The 19,678-nt window shown below is 44.2% G+C and overlaps 1 protein-coding gene across 1 annotated transcript in view; it reads right to left on the minus strand.

Annotated features, from left to right (window-relative positions):
- The window catches only part of LOC137374595 (uncharacterized), a 108,886-nt gene that overhangs the window by 61,020 nt on the left and 28,188 nt on the right, over window positions 1-19,678 (minus strand). The gene's annotated exons all lie outside the window — the stretch shown is intronic.

Below are 19,678 nucleotides of genomic sequence, written 5' to 3' on the forward strand. Positions count from 1 at the left end.
AAGATGGGGGAGTGAACTACAAGAAATGAAACAAGCTTAAATATAAATGAAGCAAGAAAAGACAGCTATGGACAGACTAAACAAAGGGAGGACATAATGGTCATGGAATAAAGAGAGTTATAGAACAGGAGTGCAAAAGACAGTTAAAAATGAAGTGAGAGGAACTGCTATTAAAAATGAATTAAACTGTCTGTATAGCAATGCACACAGTTTCTGTAATAAACAGGGGAACTGGAGGCAATAATGAGGAACCAGATATAGTTGGAATTACAGAGACATGGCTGCAGAAAAATCAGGACTGGGAAATGAATATTACAGGGTATAATGTTAAAGTTAACGTTAAACGGTAAAGTTAAGGAGTGAGAATGGGGAGGTGAAGTTGCTGTAATTAGAGAGATGTAATGACTGTAGAAATAAGTAAGGTGGCCTTTGGTAAAACTGAAATATTATCCATTTTAGTAGAGATAAGAGATAGAGAAGGATAAGCCACACTCATAGGGATAGTCTGCAGATCACCAAATAGTGGAAGGAAGGTGGAGGAAAATATAGGCAAGTATATTAGGGAAATTAGTAACAAACATAGATTGATAATCATGGGGAATTTTAACTACCTCAAAATTAATTGGCCAGAAGATGGAGGTAAATGAGTAAGGGAAGGGAGTTCCTACAATGTTTACAGGATTCCTTTCTAACCCAGTATATAAGAAGCCCAAGAAAGGAGAATTTGCTACGGGATCTGCTAATGGGGAATTGATCAGAGCTGATAAGAGAAGTAAAAGTAGGGAAGCGTCTAGGCAATTGTGACCATAACATACAATGGTTTAAGATAATTATTGAGAAGGACATAAGCATGTCAAAGACCAGGGTAATAGATCGGAGAAAAACTGATTTTGAGGGGCTGAGAATACAACTTGGGAAAATAAAATCGATAATAATATTGACAAACAAAGATGTTCAACAGCAATAGAAAATATTCAAAAAGGTGTTCAACAAAGCTCATGAAAAATATATTCCCCTTAAAAAACAAGAACAAACTAAACACTAATAATGCACCATGGATGAATAAAGACATAACAATAAAATTGAGGGTAAGGAATGCATGTACATGCATTAAATACATTGACAGAAAAGGAGAAAAAGACGAGAGAACATGAAGAGACGAGGAGATAAGTGAAAAGGAAAAAATAATAGGGAAGACAAAGAGGAACTATGAAATTGAATTATCAAGAACATAAAGCAAAATATTAAAATATTCTACAGGGAAAGTTGGGATAGGATTAGGGCTATTAAAGGATGATCAGGATAATATCACAGGCAGAAATAGTAAAATGGCAGAAATATCAAATAATTATTTTGCTTCAGGGAAATAGATCAAGTGAGCATTCCATCAAAAGATGAAATTAGAAATGATATAAGCACATTTAAAATAAAAAGAGGAGAAATATTAACTAAACTAATCAAATGCAAAGAGAATAAAACTCCTGGTCCAAGTGGATTACATCTGTGCATCTAAAAATATCTATTAGATAACCATGTAGTGTCAGATGTTTCACTCATGAAGGGAAGAGTGATGAAATATGAAATGATCTGGAGAAATTATGAAATAAAAGTCAACTGTTGAAGTGAACTACAAAAAAGGACACATTTGCACCACAGACAAAATTAAGTAGAGTCAGGTGACCCCCCCCCCCCCGCCCACCCCCATACTGTCAATAAACATTTTTATCTGTGGAAGATGAGATCCATTATTCACATCTGAATTAACTTTGGGGAAAACAAATTGAAATGGCAAAACAGCACATTCCACGCTAACAACTCTTATTCGCAGGAATGGAGCTTACGAAGTCATTTGAAATAACATCTATTTCCCAAAATGGACCACATTCAGATGCCATCATGTAACAATGGTTCCCATCTCCTGGAACACTGTATGAATCACCCCAGGGGAGAGAGCCCTTAGACACCTGACTGACACCCCAACCTGACAAGTTTCAACCTTAAAAGGTATCTCTGGATAGAGAGAGGAGCACAGCCAGAGAAGGTCTTTTCCAATCAAAACTCACTGCATCACTTGAAAGAAGTGTTTGGGGCCTTGGATAGTGAGGAGAAAGGAGGTAAAAGAGCAGGTTTTAGACCTCCTGCGATTGCATGGGAAAGTGCCGTGGGAAGGGGACGAGGTGTTGGGGGTAATGGAGGAGTGGACCAGGGTGTCATGGAGGGAATGATCCCTTCAGAATGCTGACAGGGGATAGACGGGAAAGGTGCGTTTGGGGCTTGTGGCATCACGCTGGACATTCTCCAGAAGCACCGCCTCACCTTATCTCAAAGCTGTTCTACTCCGCAGTTTAATTTCATCCTTCGTCTTATCCGACGCATTTTAAAAAACTTTTTTTCTTCCTTTCAGATGTTAAGGAACACAAGCTCCAGCAGCTGATGGGGACTAATGCCCCTCCAGATCCTTCTTCCTCTTCACTTCCCTCTGACCCCACCCCTTCTGATCTGACTCCTTGCCATGTATTCACTGTAGCCTCTGACCTTCCCCTCTCTGACGCTGAATGTTCTGTACTCAGCAAAGGACTTAGTTCTATCCCCTTTCGCCCCCACCTCAGTGAATTTCGTGCTCAGCATGACGATGAGCTCTCCTTCCGTCGCCTTCGCCTCCGGGCTCACTTCTTTGACCAGGAGCCCTCCCCTTGGCCAGCAGACCCATTCACCTGCCTCTAGCATTCTCCATCCAGCTGGACCGCTCCCTCTGGCCTCTTACCCATTCTTGATCTTTTCATTGAAAACTGCCAGCAAGACATCGGCTATCTTAATTTCTCTGGCCCCCTCACTCACTCTAACCTGAAACCCTCTGTACTTGCTGCATTCCGTTCTCTCAAGTCTAACCCCGACATTGTCATCAAACCTGCAGACAAGGGTGGTGCTGTTGTTGTCTGGCACATCTACCTCTACCTTGCAGAGGCTGAGCGCCAACTCTCAGACACTTCTTCCTACTTCCCCCTGGACCATGACCCCACCACCGAACATCAAGCTACTGTCCACAGGACTGTCACTGACCTCATCTCCTCTGGAGATCTTCACTCTACAGCTTCCAACCTCATACTCCCGCAACCCTGGACAGCCCGCTTCTACCTCCTTCCTAAAATCCACAAACAGGACTGTCCTGGCAGACCCATTGATTCAGCCTGTTCCTGCCCCACTGAACTTAGTTTAGTTTAGTTTTGAGACACAGCACTGAAACAGGCCCTTCGGCACACCGAGTCTGTGCTGACCATCAACCACCCATTTATACTAATCCTACACTAATCCCATATTCCTATCACATACCCACCTGTCCCTATATTTCCCTACCACCTACCTATACCAGGGGCAATTTATAATGGTCAATTAACCTATCAACCTGCAAGTCTTTGGCATGTGGGAGGAAACCGGAGCACCCGGAGGTAACCCACGCAGACACAGGGAGAACTTGCAAACTCCGCACAGGCAGTACCCAGAATCGAACCCGGGTCCCTGAAGCTGTGAGGCTGCGGTGCTAACCACTGCGCCACTGTGCCGCCCAAAAGAATAAAATCACAGGTCTGTGATTTTTTTTTTATTCATTCATGGGATGTGGGCAACGCTGGCCAGGCCAGCATTTATTACCCATCCCTAACTGCCCTTGAGAAGGTGGTGGTGAGCTGCCTTCTTGAACCACTGCAGTCCATGTGGGGTAGGTATACCCACAGTGCTGTTTGGAAGGGAGTTCCAGGATTTTGATCCAGCGACAGTGAAGGAACGACGATGTAGTTCCAAGTCAGGATGGTGTGTGACTTGGAGGGGGAACTTGCAGGTGGTGGTGTTCCCATGCATTTGCTGCCCTTGTCCTTCTAGTTGGTAGAGGTCGCAGGTTTGGAAGGTGCTATCTAAGGAGCCTTGGTGCATTGCTGCAATGCATCTTGTAGATGGTACATACTGCTACCACCGTGCGTCGGTGGTGGAGGGAGTGAATGTTTGTAGATGAGGTGCCAATCAAGCGGGCTGCTTTGGCCTGGATGACTCACCTCAGGATTCCTGGCCTCTGACATACTCTTGTAGCCACAGTATTTATATGGCTACTCCAGTTATGTTTCTTGTCAATGTTAGCCCCGAGGATGTTGATAGTGGGGGATTAAGTGATGGTAATGCCATTGAATGTCAAGGGGAGATGGTTAGATCCTCTCTTGTTGGAGATGATCATTGCCTAGCACTTGTGTGGCGCAAATGTTACTTGCCACTTATCAGCCCAAGCCTGGATATTGTCCAGGTCTTGCTGCATTTTTACACTGCTTCAGTATCTGAGGAGTCACAAATGGTGCTGAACATTGTGCAATCACCAGCGAACATCCCCACTTCTGACCTTATGATTGAAGAAAGGTCATTGTTGAAGCAGCTGAAGATGGTTGGGCCAAGGACACTACCCTGAGGAACTCCTGCAGTGATGTCCTGGAGTTCAGATAATTGACCTCCAACAACCACAACCATCTTCTTTTGCGCCAGATATGACTCCAGCCAGCGGAGGGTTTTCCCCCTGATTGGCATTGACCTCAGTTTTGCTAGGGCTCCTTGATGCCATCCTCAGTCAAATGCTGCCTTGATGTCAAGGGCAGTCACTCTCACCTCAGCTCTTTTCTTCCTATCTTGACTCTATCTTTTTTCCCCTGGTCCAGTCTCTTCCCACCTACATCCGTGACTCTTTTGACGCCCGATGTCATTTTGACAATTTCCAGTTTCCTGGCCTTAACCGCCTCCTCTTCACTATGGATGTCCAATCTCTCTACACCTCCATCTCCCACCAGGACAGTTTGAGGGCTCTCCGCTTCTTCATTAACAGAGGCCCAAAAAGTCCCCACCACCACCCTCCTTCACCTGGCTGAACTTGTTCTCACATTGAACAACTTCTCCTTCAACTCCACTCACTTCATTGAAGTAAAAGGTGTTGCTATGGGTACCCACATGGGTCCTAGTTATGCCTGCTTTTTTGTGGGATATATCGAACATTCCTCGTTCCAGTCTAACTCAGGCCCCCTCCCCCAACTCTTTTTCCGGTACATTGATGACTGTATCGGTGCTGTTTCCTGCTCCCGCCCCGAACTGGAAAACCTTATCAACTTTGCTTCCAATTTCCACCCTTCTCTTACCTTTACATGGTCCATCTCCAACACTTCCCTTCCCTTCCTTGACTTCTCTATCTCCATCTCTGGGGATAGGCTGTCTACTAATATTGATTATAAGCCCACAGCTACCTCGACTACACTTCTTCACACCCTGCCTCCTGTAAGGACTCCATTCCATTCTCCTAGTTTCTCTGTCTCTGACGCATCTGCTCAGATGATGCAACCTTCCATGACCGCGCTTCTGATATATCTTCCTTTTTCCTCAACCGAGGATTTCCACTCACTGTGATTGACAGAGCCTTAGACTGTGTCCAGCCCATTTCATGCACCTCTACCCTCACCCTTCCCCTCCCTCCCAGAGCCGCGACAGGGTTTCCCTTGTCCTCACTTTCCACTCCACCAGCCTCCACATCCAAAGGATCATCCTCCGCCATGTCCAGCTTGATGCCACTACCAAACGCATCTTCCCCTGCCGCCCCGTCAGCATTCTGATAGGATCGTTCCCTCTGCGACACTCTGGTCCACTCCTCCATTATCCCCAACTCCTCATCCCCTTCCCACGGCACCTTCCCATAAAATCACAGGAGGTGTAATACCTGCCCTTTTACGTCCTCTCTCATCACTATCCAAGGCCTCAAACACTCCTTTCAGGTGAAGCAGCGAATTACTTGCACTTCTTTCAATTTAATATACTGTATTCACTGCTCACAATGTGACCTCCTCTACATTGGGGAGACCAAACACAGATTGGGTGACCGCTTTGCGAAACACCTCCACTCAGTCCGAAAGCATGACCCCGAGCTTCCCGTTGCTTGCCATTTCAACAGACTCCCCTGCTCTCACGCTCATATATGTGTCCTGGGCTTGATGCAGTGTTCCAGTGAACATCAATGCAAGCTCGAGGAACAGCATCTCATTTACCGATTAGGCACGCCACAGCCGGCTGGACTGAGCATTGAGTTCAATCATTTCAGAGCATGTCGGGCCTCACTTTTTATTTTTAGTTATTTTTTTCTTTTTTTTATTATTTATTATTTTTTATTTGTTTATTTTATTTTAGCTTGTTTCATCATTAATTTTTTTACCATGTGCCTACCCACTGTTTTTTTCATGTTTGTGCTTTGGGCCAGGGCTGTTCAATGTTCTGTCAATTAACACCCTCTCTGCATTAACGCTTTTTCTTTCAACACACCATTAACATATGGGTGGCACAGTAGCGCAGTGGTTAGCACCACAGCCTCACAGCTCCAGCAACCCGGGTTCAATTCTGGGTACTGCCTGTGCGGAGTTTGCAAGTTCTCCCTGTGTCTGCGTGGGTTTTCGCCAGGTGCTCCGGTTTCCTCCCACCACCAAAGACATGCAGGTTGATAGGTAAATTGGCCATTATAAATTGCCCCTAGTATAGGTAGGTGGTAGGGGAATATAGGGACAGGTGGGGATATGGTAGGAATATGGGATTAGTGTAGGTTAGTATAAATGGGTGGTTGAATGTCGGCACAGACTCGGTGGGCCGAAGGGCCTGTTTCAGTGCTGTATCTCTAAATAAATACCATTTGCCTTTGCTCCACGACCTTCTGGTCAGTTTTTCTCTGTGACCCTCTGTCCTATCAACACCTTGCCTTTTGTTGTCTCTTGTCCCACCCCCACTTTACTTGCTTAAAACCTATTGCATTTCTATACTTTGCTAGTTCTGATGAAGGGTCACTGACCTGAAACGTTAACTCTGCTTCTCTCTCCACAGATGCTGCCAGTTCTGCTGAGTATGTCCAGCATTTCTTGTTTTTATTTTAGTGCTGGAGCTACTGCTGTTCACAATTTCCATCAATGACTTAGACTTTACAATCAAAAGCATAATTTCTAAATTTACAGACAGCACAAAATTGAGAGGGATAGTCAATACTGAGGAGGATTGCAACAAATTACGAGAAGACATTAATATACTATGTATGCAGAATAGGCATACATTTTCAAATGAATTTCAATATAGATAACTGTGAATTATTACATTTTGGTAATAAATATAAGGAGGTCACATATTGCTTGGAAAATAAGAATCTAAATGGGGCAGAGGAATAAAGGAATCTCAAGTACAAATACACAAATCACTAAAAGTTTTGATGCAGGTTAAGAAGACCATATGATAGAATTCTTCATTAGATTGGAGAGGGGAGAGTTGATGCTGAGACTAGGGTCCTGAATCAAAATAAAGGAAGCTATGAAGGTATGGGGCGCGAGTTGTCTATGATAGATTGGGGAACGTTACTTAAAGGGTTGACAGTGGACAGGCAATGGCTAACAATTAAAGAGTGCTTGGATAAATTACAACAATTGTTCATTCATTCCTGTCTGGTGCAAAAATAAAACAGGAAGGGGGCTCAACCGAGCTTACAAAAGAAATTAGGGATAGTATTGGATCCAAGGAGGAGAAATATAAAATGGCCATAACAAGCAGCAAACCTGAGGATTGGAAGCTGTTTAGAATTCAGCAAAGGAGGACAAAAGAATTGATTAAGAAGGGGAAATAGAGTATGAGAGTAAGCTTGCAGGGAACATAAAAACTGACTGTAAAAGCTTCTATAGATATGTGAAGAGAAAAAGATTAGTGAAGACAAATGTGTGTCCCTTACAGTCAGAAACGAGGGAATTTATAATGGGGGAACAAAGAAATGGCAGACCAATTAAATGCATATTTTGGTCTGTCTTCACAAAGGAAGACACAAATTACCTCCCAGAAATGTTGGGGAACATAGGGTCTACTGAGAAGGAGGAACTGTATGAAATCTGTATTAGTAGGGAAATGGTGTTTGGGAAATGGACAGGATTGAAGGCTGATAAATCCCCAGGGCCTGATAATCTGCACCACGAGGAACTTGATGTAGCCCCAGAAAAAGTAGACGCATTGCTGGTCATTTTTCAAAAGTCGAGAGACTCTGGAACAGTTCCAATGGATTGGAGGGTAGCTAATGTAACCCCACTATTTAATAAAGGAGGTAGAGAGAAAGCAGGGAATTATAGACCAGTTAGCCTGACATCAGTAGTGGGAAAAGTGCTAGAGTCCATTATAAAAGATGTAATAGCAGAGCACTTGGAAAACAGTGACATGATCGGACAAAGTCAACATGGATTTACAAAATGCTTGACAAATCTACTGGAATTTTTTGAGGATGTAGTGAGCAGAATAGATAAGAGAAAACCAGTGGATGTGGTGTATTTGGACTTTCAGAAGGCTTTCGATAAGGTCCCACATAAGAGATTAGCGTATAAAATTAAAGCACATGGGATTGGGGGTAAAGTCTTCTTTGGCCTCCTTGTCTTGGGAGACTGGAGATGGTCAGTGGTTTGTGGAGCAGCACCTGGAGTGGCTATAAAGGCCAATACTAGAGTGAAAGACTCTTCCACAGGTGCTGCAGAAAAAATTGGTTGTCGGGGCTGTTACACAGTTGGCTCTCCCCTTGCGCTTCTGTCTCTTTTCCTGCCAACTGCTAAGTCTCTTCGACTCGCCACACTTTAGCCCCACCTTTATGGCAGTCCGCCAGCTCTGGTGATCGCTGGCAACTGACTTCCAAGACTTGTGATCAATGTCACAGGACTTCATGTCGCGTTTGCAGATGTCTTTAAAGCGGAGCCATGGACGGCTGGTAGGTCTGATACCAGTGGCAAGCTTGCTGTACAATGTGTCCTTGGGGATCCTGCCATCTTCCATACGGCTCACATGGCCAAGCCATCTCAAGCACCGCTGACTCAGTAGTGTGTATAAGCTGGGGATGTTGGCCACCTCGAGGACTACTGTGTTGGAGATGAAGTCCTGCCACCTGATGCCAAGGATTCTCCGGAGGCAGCAAAGATGGAATGAATTGAAATGTCGCTCTTGGCTGACATACGTTGTCCAGGCCTCGCTGCCGTTGAGCAAGGTGGGGTGGCACAGTGGCGCAGTGGTTAGCACCGCAGCCTCACAGCTCCAGGGACCCGGGTTCAATTCTGGGTACTGCCTGTGTGGAGTTTGCAAGTTCTCCCTGTGTCTGCGTGGGTTTTCTCCGGGTGCTCCGGTTTCCTCCCACAAGCCAAAAGACTTGCAGGTTGATAGGTAAATTGGCCATTATAAATTGTCACTAGTATAGGTAGGTGGCAGGGAAATATAGGGACAGGTGGGGATGTTTGGTAGGAATATGGAATTAGTGTAGGATTAGTATAAATGGGTGGTTGATGTTCGGCACAGACTTGGTGGGCCGAAGGGCCTGTTTCAGTGCTGTATCTCTAATCTAAAAAAAAAAAAGGTACTGAGGACACAGGCTTGATACACTCGGACTTTTGTGTTCCGTGTCAGTGCGCCATTTTCCCACACTCTCTTGGCCAGTCTGGACATAGCAGTGGAAGCCTTTCCCATGCGCTTGTTGATTTCTGCATCGAGAGACAGGTTACTGGTGATAGTTGAGCCTAGGTAGGTGAACTCTTGAACCATTTCCAGAGCGTGGTCGCCAATATTGATGGATGGAGCATTTCTGACATCCTGTCCCATGATGTTCGTTTTCTTGAGGCTGATGATGAGGCCAAATTCGTTGCAGGCAGCCGCAAACCTGTCGATGAGACTCTGCAGACACTCTTCAGTGTGAGATGTTAATGCAGCATTGTCAGCAAAGAGGAGTTCCCTGATGAGGGCTTTCCGTACTTTGGTCTTCGCTCTTAGGTGTAAGAGCAGGGGTAAAGTACTGACATGGATAGAGAACTGGTTGGCAGACAGGAAACAAAGAGTAGGAATAAACATGGTGATAGTTGAGCCTATGTAGGTGAACTCTTGAACCACTTCCAGAGCGTGGTCGCCGATATTGATGGATGGAGCATTTCTGACGTCCTGTCCCATGATGTTCGTTTTCTTGAGGCTGATGGCTTGGCCAACTTCATTGCAGGCAGCCGCAAAACTGTCGATGAGACTCTGCAGACACTCTTCAGCGTGAGATGTTAATGCAGCATCGTCAGCAAAGAGGAGTTCCCTGATGAGGACTTTCCACACTTTGGTCTTCGCTCTTAGGCATAAGAGCAGGGGTAAAGTACTGACATGGATATAGAACTGGTTGGCAGACAGGAAACAAAGAGTAGTGTCTTTTTCCGAGTGGCAGGCAGTCACTAGTGGGGTACCGCAGGGATCACTGCTGGGACCCCAGATATTCTCAATGTGTATTACTGATATAGATGAGGGAATTAAAAGTTTGCAGATGACACAAAGCTGGGTGGGAGTGTGAGCTGTGAGGAGGATGCAGAGAAGTTCCAGTGTGATTTGGACAGGTTGAGTGAGTAGGCAAATACATGGCAGATGCAGTATCATCTGGATAAATGTGAGGTGATCCACTTTGGTGGTAAAAACAGAAAGGCAGATTATTATCTGAACGGCGAAAGATTGGGAAAGGGGGAGGTGCAGCAAAACCTGGGTGTCCTTGTGCACCAGTCGCTGAAAGTAAGCATGCAGTTGCAGCTGGGGGTTCAGGAGGCAAATGGTATATTGGCCTTCATAGCGAGAGGATTCGAGTACAGGAGCAAGGATGTCTTGCTGCAATTATACAAGGCCTTGGTGAGACCACATCTGGGGTATTGCGTGCAGTTTTGGTCTCCTTATCTGAGGAAGGATGTTCTTGCTATGGAGTGCAGCGAAGGTTCACCAGACTGATTCCGGGGATGGCAGGACTGACGTATGAAGAGAAATTGGGTCGATTAGGCTTGTAGTTGCTGGAGTTTAAAAGAATGAGAGGGGATCTCATAGAAACCTTCAAAATTCTAGCAGTATTGGGCAGACTAGATGGCAGGAAGGATGTTCCCCAATGGCGGGGGAGTCCAGGACCAGGGGTCACATTCTAAGTATAAGGGATAAGCCATTTAGAACTGAGATGAGGAGGGATTTCTTCACCCAGAGAGTGGTGTGCCTATGGAATTCTCTACCATGGAAAGCAGTTGAGGCCAAATCATTAAATATATTCAAGAAAGAGTTAGATATAGTTCTTATGGCTAAAGGGATCAAGGAATATGGGGAGAAAGCGGGAACAGGGTACTGATGATCAGCCATGATCATATTGAATGGCGTTGAAGGCTCGAAGGGCCGAATGGCCTACTCCTGCTCCTATTTTTCTATGCTTCTATATAAAAAGCAAACCACACACTAAGGTTTTCTCAAGAGGGATAGAATTGAAAAGCAGAGAAGTTAAACTAAACTTATGTTGAACCTTGGTTAGACCACCCTTGGAGTATTGTGTGCAGTCTGGTTGCCATCTTATTCAGATGATAAAGAAGCACTAGTGAGGTTGCAAAGAAGATTTTCAAGGCTGGGAACAGACAAAGCCCTTGAGGAATATAAAGACAGTAGGAAGGAACTTAAGCAAGGAGTCAGGAGGGCTAAAAGGAGTCATGAAAAGTCATTGGCAAACAGGATTAAGGAGAATCCCAAGGCTTTTTATACGTATATAAAGAGCAAGAGGGTAACCAGGGAAAGGTTTAACCCACTCAAGGACAGAGGAGGGAACCTATGTGTGGAGCCAGAGGAAATGGGCAAGGTACTAAATGAGTACTTTGCATCAGTATTCACCAAAGAGAAGGACTTGGTGGATGATGAGCCTAGGGAAGGGAGTGTAGATAGTCTCAGTCATGTCGTTATCAAAAAGGAGGAGGTGTTGGACGTCTTGCAAAGCATTAAGGTAGATAAGTCCCCAGGGCCTGATGGGATCTACCCTAGAATACTGAGGGAGGCAAGGGAAGAAATTGCTGGGGCCTTGACAGAAATCTTTGCATCCTCATTGGCTACAGGTGAGGTCCCAGAGGACTGGAGAATAGCCAATGTTGTTCCTTTGTTTAAGCAGGGTAGCAAGGTTAATCTAGGAAATAATAGGCCGGTGAGCCTTATGTCAGTGGTAGGGAAATTATTAGAGGGGATTCTTCGGGACAGGATTTACTCCCATTTGGAAACAAATGAACTTATTAGCGAGAGGCAGCATGGTTTTGTGAAGAGGAGGTCGTGTCTCACTAACTTGATTAAGTTTTTTGAGGAAGTGACGAAGGAAGGGCAGTGGATGTTGTCTATATGGATTTCAGTAAAGCCTTTGACAAGGTCCCTCATGGCAGACTGGTACAAAAGGTGAAGTCACACAGGATCTGAGGTGAGCTGGCAAGATGAATACAGATCTGGCTCTGTCATAGAAAACAGAGGGTAGCAGTGGAAGGGTGCTTTTCTGAATGGAGGGCTGTGACTAGTGGTGTTCCGCAGGGATCAGTGCTGGGACCTTTGCTGTTTGTAGTATATATAAATGATTTGGAGGAAAATGTAGCTGGTCTGATTAGTAAGTTTGCGGACGACCCAAAGGTTGGTGGAGTTGCGGATAGTGATGAGGATTGTCAGAGGATACAGCAGGATATAGATCGGTTGGAGACTTGGGCGGAGAAATGACAGATGGAGTTTGATCCGGACAAATGTGAGGTAATGCATTTTGGAAGATCTAATACAGGTGGGAAGTATACAGTAAATGGTAGAATCCTTAGGAGTATTGACAGGCAGAGAGATCTGGGCGTACAGGTCCACAGGTCACTGAAAGTGGCAATGCAAGTGGATAAGGTAGTCAAGAAGGCATACGGCATGCTTGCCTTCATCGGTCAGGGCATAGAGTATAAAAATTGACAGGTCATGCCGCAGCTGTACAGAACTTTAGTTAGGCCACACTTAGAGGATTGCGTGAAATTCTGGTCGCCACACTACCAGAAGGACGTGGACGCTTTGGAAGGGTACAGAAGAGGTTTACCAGGATGTTGCCTGGTCTGGAGGGTATTAGCTATGAGGAGAGGTTGCATAAACTCGGATTGTTTTCACTGGAACGACGGAGGTGGAGGGCGACATGATAGAGGTTTACAAAGTTATGAGTGGCATGGACAGACTGGATAATCAGAAGCTTTTTCCCAGGGTGGAAGAGTCAGTTACTAGGGGACATAGGTTTAAGGTGCGAGGGGCAAAGTTTAGAGGGGATGTGCGAGGCAAGTTTTTTTACACAGAGGGTGGTGAGTGCCTGGAACTTGCTGCTGGGGGAGGTGGTGGAAGCAGGTACAGTAGCGACGTTTAAGAGGCATCTTGACAAATACATGAATAGGATGGGAATAGAGGGATACGGTCCCCAGAAGTGCAGAAGGTTTTAGTTTAGACAGGCATCAAGATCGGCGCAGGCTTGGAGGGCCGAATGGCCTGTTGCTGTGTTGTACTATTCTTTGTTCTTTTTTCTTTATTACTGAACCGCAAAGTTATACATATCAGAAAAGACGAAAAGGATGGGTCTCTTTCTTTTTGAAAAAGGAAAACTGAGGGATTACCTAATAGAAATCTTTAAAATTATGAAAGGATTTGATATAGTACACACAGGGAGAATGTTTTCACTTGTGGGAAAGAGCAAAATTAGAGCTCATCAATATAAGATAGTAACCAAGAAATCAAAGAGGGAATTCCGAAGAAACCTCTTTACCCAGAGATTGGTGAGAAAGTGGATCTTGCTACCACAGGGAGTAGTTGAGGTAAATAGTATAGATGCATTTAAGGGAAAGCTGGATACGCATATGAGCGAGAAGGGAATAGAGGGTTATGTTGATAGAGTTAGATGAGGAAGAATGGGAAATTGCTCATGTGGAACAAAAAAGTCATCAAGAACTAGTTGGGCCGAATGGCCTATTTCTGTGCTGTATATTCTATGTAATCATTGGGCCTAGACCCACCTTCCACATGGCAATCCTGGAAGCAGTGGGAAGTGGGATTGTGGGAAAGAAATCTCGCTGCTTCTCTGGGACTTGTACCACTGCTGTTATTTACATGCAACAGATGGGGAAGGAGTGACCAATGGCAGACCTTGTGGGGCGAGGAGAGAAATTCTGGTCAGGGGTTAAGGTGGCAACAGGCCGCACTGCTCAAATGTTTCCTCCTTGTTCACTGTGATCTCTCCCTATTTTTGGTCAGATCATAGAAGAAACCTCAGGGCCGGTGCTTAGTACCCAAGTAGAACAGCATTTACTGAATAATCATCCATCATGAAACAAAGATTTAGAGATTTTGTTTGGTTGAAACTCGCTTTTAAAGATGGTTTTCAGGAAATTAAAAAACATTTTTTGAGCTACTTTGAACAAATTGGACAGTTGCAGCAAGGCAGAAATAAACAGGCAAGTGAAAACTTCCAAATTTATATTTAGAATTAGAAAACAGTTACATCAGAATAAATAAAAATCAATTTAAAATTATAAAAAAGGAGGAATACAGAATCGGTAACCAGATAAAATGTATGAAATGAAGGACGGAGCAATATTATTTTTAAAATTTATATTTAAATTTGAAATTATTTTTGAAGTATTATTGAGTCTTTTAATGCTGCTGTCAACTTTAGCAACAGACCCATCTAGTGGAAAAACACATTTCCCAAGACCTATTTGTAGACTAAAGCTTTAAAACTAAAATTCAACAAAGGTTTAATTAAAGAAGACATCTCTCACAAAACATGCAAGCATACAGCCACACTTTCAGAAAATAAACACATTATCTGACTGCTAACAGTGAGCTCAGAGTGTTTTATTTTGCCAAAGGCTGACGGTGGGCTTTTCCCACTCTTCAAAATGTTATAACATTTCACTATCACCTCCGGTGAGGTTACATCTATTTAAAAAGTTTTCCGACACAACAGTTTTCTGAAACCACCTATGCATTCAAACAATGGTCAGATTTGAAACGATAAATCATGACACGAATTTTACATTGTCCTTGAAGCCCAAAACTAAGTTAACAAGTCTATTCATCAAATTGTTCCACTAAGTAAAAACCATCACAGTTAATTTTTTTTTACAACACCTATCCTGCCCCCACCCCCAATCCCTGCTGCCCATATTCTTCCACTCCTCACCCCGCCAGTAGGCACTGACTCCTGCTTGGATACAGCTCCAGAGACACTAGTCTCCCTTCAATATTTTGCATAAATGGGCATTCTTGTGCAAGCGAGTCAGTGAATGTTGGCTGGTTATTAAACCACAGAGGACAACAGTGCCAACCCCCCCGCCCCCCCCACTACCCCAACCAAGTATGTCTGAAGGACACTGAAGTTCAAAAAACTGCTCTTTCAAACAATGACATACCAGCTGGTGTAACATGGAGGTTTCTGAATTGTGCCTCAGAGTAAAAAAAGAGACTGGAACTGAACTCCAAGGAAAAGAATCTCTCCGTCTCTGTCTCTCTCTGCAGCAAAGTCCCAGGGAAACCATGGTGGCAGCTACTAAGCCTCAAGACTACAGAACTTTTCTGGCGACCACCAAGAAGACAGATAAAACCTCTCTTCGGCCTTCTGGAACCAGAGAAGCAAGCCTGAAATTGTGCACGTGGCTCCAGCGAGTACTCCAAGACTTTAACTTCAATTAAGGACATTACAACCCAGTATTTGACTTCTATTTGTTAGAAAATTTACTTCAACCTCCCAACTTTTTCATCCCCTCTTTATCTATGTGTGTATGTGTGTGCCTCTCCTAAGCATGTGAGCATGGATGCGTCGCATATTTTAGTAATTTTAACTGGTTTAGAGTGATAAGGTAAATAAACTTACACAAGCCCAGCAAGCTAAACATGACCAGACAGCCTTGCTCAAAAGCAAGCTAAAATATCTCTTGCTGGACTTGTGTATGAGCAATATGAGCCAGATGATATATATGACATGGTTCGTCCTCACATCTCACTGCGTCTGCGTATGTATGAGCTGCCCGAGACACACAAAACTGAAGTTCCTCTAAGCCCTATCCTATCTATGACTGGTTCTGCTCAACATGAATTGTCCAAATGGTTGGGCGAATTGTTACAACCAGTTTTGAGCAAGTTCTCCACATACACAATGAAGGATTCCTTCACATTTACAAAGACCATACAGGACTTGCATATCAATTGCAATGCCATGTCCATGTGCTCATTTGATATTGCTAGGCTTTTCACCAATGTATCACTTAAGGAAGCCATAGGTATTTGTGCTGCAGCACTACATCATGGCAATCTGGACCTGCCACGATTGTGTGAATCAGTATTCATTTAATTTATGAACTCGGCAACTCACGCAGTTGAGTTCAGTTTTAATGACACCATGTATGCCCAAATAGATGGTGTTGCCATGGGAACACCTCTAGGCCCAGCTCTCGCAAATATCTTTGCTGGGTTCTATGAGAAACGTGGTCTTCAAGGGAATGACACCTAACCTCCTACCTCTTGCATATTTCCAATATGTAGATGATATGTTTGCTATATTTGAATCCGCAGCTGCATGTAATAATTTCCTTACATGTCTTAATGTGCTCCATCCTGTGCTCAAATTCACCTTTGAAATGGAGCAGTCAAATGAGCTCCCTTTCCTTGATGTACTAGTTGAGAAACCTGCTAAGGGGTTCTCTACCATGATCTACCGCAAGCCCACCTTCACTGGTCAATACACGGATTGAGATTCTTACAGTTCCACATGCGAGAAGATTGGCCTTATTGGCAACCTCACAAATAGGGCCTGAGCCATTTGCTCACCATGCAAGCTTGCAAGCTTGATGTTGAAATAGGGCAAATCAAAGGCTCATCTGATCCGATCATTTCTCGCTGTATATCTGTAGTCTTGAGGCTTAGTCTGTACTGAGAGTGAAGAAGGGAGTTTGGTAAGTGAGTGAATTTTAAAGGGTTAATCTCTCAAGACTAAGTTTTGTTTTGTTTTCATCTAGCAATTAATTGAAATTCCTGTTTCAGTTAAGAGGTAAGTTAGATTTCTTGCAATTTTAAACAGGGGTATACCAACACTGAGAATAGCTGCAGCTGGTTAATTAGGTAGCTAACTTAAACTGGTTTCTGAGCTGTAGCAGAGCTCTCACAGAGCTGACGCAGCATTGTTTTCAGAGTATAAATCTAGGACACTCTCAGTGCTGCTTGTCTGCGCTGAGTGCTGCTGGAGGACACAGAGTGTGAAGGAACTTCGATAATTGAGGGAGTTTGGTAAGGATGAAAGCATAAATTAAGAAGAAAATAAATTTGAGTGCACAGAGTGTAAAGTGGGAGTTTTGTGCATGAGGGTGTGGCTCCTTTCTTTCTTCTACCTTTTTTTCAGCTGCCTCTATCATCGATACAAGGGAAGAAGTTGATTGGTGAGTAACTGGTATGTTATTCTACTTTGAATTGTAATAAATAGTTTTTAAATTTACGGTATGGCAGGTCAGCCTGGCCAAGTCGAATGTAAGTCCTGCGCTATGTGGGAACTCATGGACACACTATGTGTCCTAGACAAACACATCTGCAGGAAGTGTAACCGACTGCAGAAGCTTGATCTCCGGGTTTTGGAACTCGAGCGGCAGCTGGAGTCACTGTTGTGCATCCACGAGGCAGACAACTACCTGGATAGCACATTTAGGGAAGTGGTCACACCGTAGGTTAGGAGCATGCAGGCAGAGAGAGAATGGGTGACCGCCAGGCAGTCTAAGAGAACCAGGCAGGCAGTGCAGGGGTCCCCTGAGTCCATTTTGCTTGCTAATTGGTTTTCCATTTTGGATACTGGTGAGAGTGATTGTTCCTCGGGGGAGTGCAGCCAGAGCAAAGTCTGTGGCACCATGGGTGGCTCAGCTGCACATGGTAAGAAATGGTAAGAAAGTGTAGGTGTACACAGGGACTTGGGTGCCCTTGTCAATGTCACTGAAAGCTAACATGCATGTGCAGCAAGCAATTAGGAAGGCTAATGGTATGTTAGCCTTCATCGCAAGAGGTTTTGAGTACAGGAATAGTGAAGTCTTGCTTCAAATATATCGAGCCTTAGTTAAACCAAACTTGGAGTACCGTGTGCAGTTTTGGTCCCCTTACCATAGGAAGGATATTATTGACACTGAGGGAGTACAACGAAGATTCACCAGACTTGTTCCCATGATTGAGGGACTGTCCTTTGAAGATCGACTGGGGAAACGGGGCCTGTTTTCTCTAGAGTTTCGAAGAATGAGACGTGATCTCATTGAAACCTGCAAACTATTTCAAGGGATAGACAGGGTAGATGCAGCTAAGATGTGTCCCCTGATTGGGGAGTCTCGAACCAGGGGACACAATTTCAAAATAAGGGGGAGGCCACTTAGTACAGAGATGAGGAGAAATTTCTTTACTCAGAGGGTTGTGAATCTTTGGAATTCTCTATCCCAGAGGGCTGTGGAAGCTCAGTCATTGAGTATGTTTAAAGCAGAGATTGACAGATTTCTAAATACAAATGACATAAGGGAATATGGGGATAATGTGGGAAAAAGGCATTGAAGTGGATGATCTGCCATGATCACATTGAATGGCTGGCAGGTTCGATGGGCTGAATGGCCTACTCCTGCTCCTATGTTCCTATATCGCGCATACTTATGAATGGGCCGAAGGCCATAATTTTCAGCCCTGAAAGGTGTCCAGTCGACCTCAGCTAACCCTGGAAGGTTAATGTATCCCAAAAATTTGAGCAACGGGTGAAGCTAGCTGTTTCATGCTGCTGCTACGCAGTTGCAACACGTGTGGTGTTCACCACTAACCAGCGAATGCTGCAGGATGCTGCCTTCAAGCCAAACAGACTTTCTGCCTATCACACGAATGAGTAATGTGATGTATGAATGTCAATGCCAGTGTGATGCTCAGTATATAGGCCGTACGTTCCAAAGACTGTTCTCAACGGGCAAGGTACAGGCCGTATCCAACCAGCCCATGCTTGCAAATCTCAAAACACAGTGTCCAACATCAGATGTGATTCCACGATTGGTCAACATTTGCTAAATAATCCGCAGTGCGCTAAGAATTACACTGACAACTAATTTAAGATAGTCAGTCGGGCTCGCAACTTGGCGCATTTGCGCATACTGGAAGCTACGTATAGTAATACACAGGCCCTGTTCTTTGCAGACAGAAAGAACATGTACACACATTGCGCCTGTTTCAGCTAAACAAAATAAGTGACAGCCATTCACTGGTTCATTCCACAACGCAATGCCTTCACCAATCAGAGTCAAGCTGCCTGGTTTAAATTTCAAACAAGCCTTGGCAGTTAACCGTCAGTCACTATAAATAGGTGCATTCTCTATGGCAACGCCTCTTCCAATCAGAGTCCACTTGTCAACCAATCAGCGCTCTCTTCTCATACAGTATAAACTTGTTGTTTTCCCTTACATTGGTATTCTTGCGAATTGTCCTGATGAATGCAAGATGAAAAGCTTCGATAAAATGTCTCTGTTTTCAGCAATAATAAAATATCTTAAGGTGCTTCACAGGAGTGTTATAAAGTAAAATATGACACTGAGGCACAATATTAGGGTAGATGAACAAAATCTTGGTTAAAAAGGTAGGCTTTTATGAACATCTTAACAGACAAAAGAGAGGTAGAGAGGCAGAGAAGTTTAGAGAAGGAATTTCAGAACTTAGGGCCAAAGCAGCTGAAAGCATGGCTCCCAATGGTGGAGCAATTAAAATCAAGGATGCTGAAGAGGCCAGAATTAGATGAGCACAGATAAATTGGAGGGTTGTGGGGCTGGAGGAGCGT

This window comes from Heterodontus francisci, chromosome 10 (assembly GCF_036365525.1).
Source record: "Heterodontus francisci isolate sHetFra1 chromosome 10, sHetFra1.hap1, whole genome shotgun sequence".
Classification (NCBI taxonomy): domain Eukaryota; kingdom Metazoa; phylum Chordata; class Chondrichthyes; order Heterodontiformes; family Heterodontidae; genus Heterodontus; species Heterodontus francisci.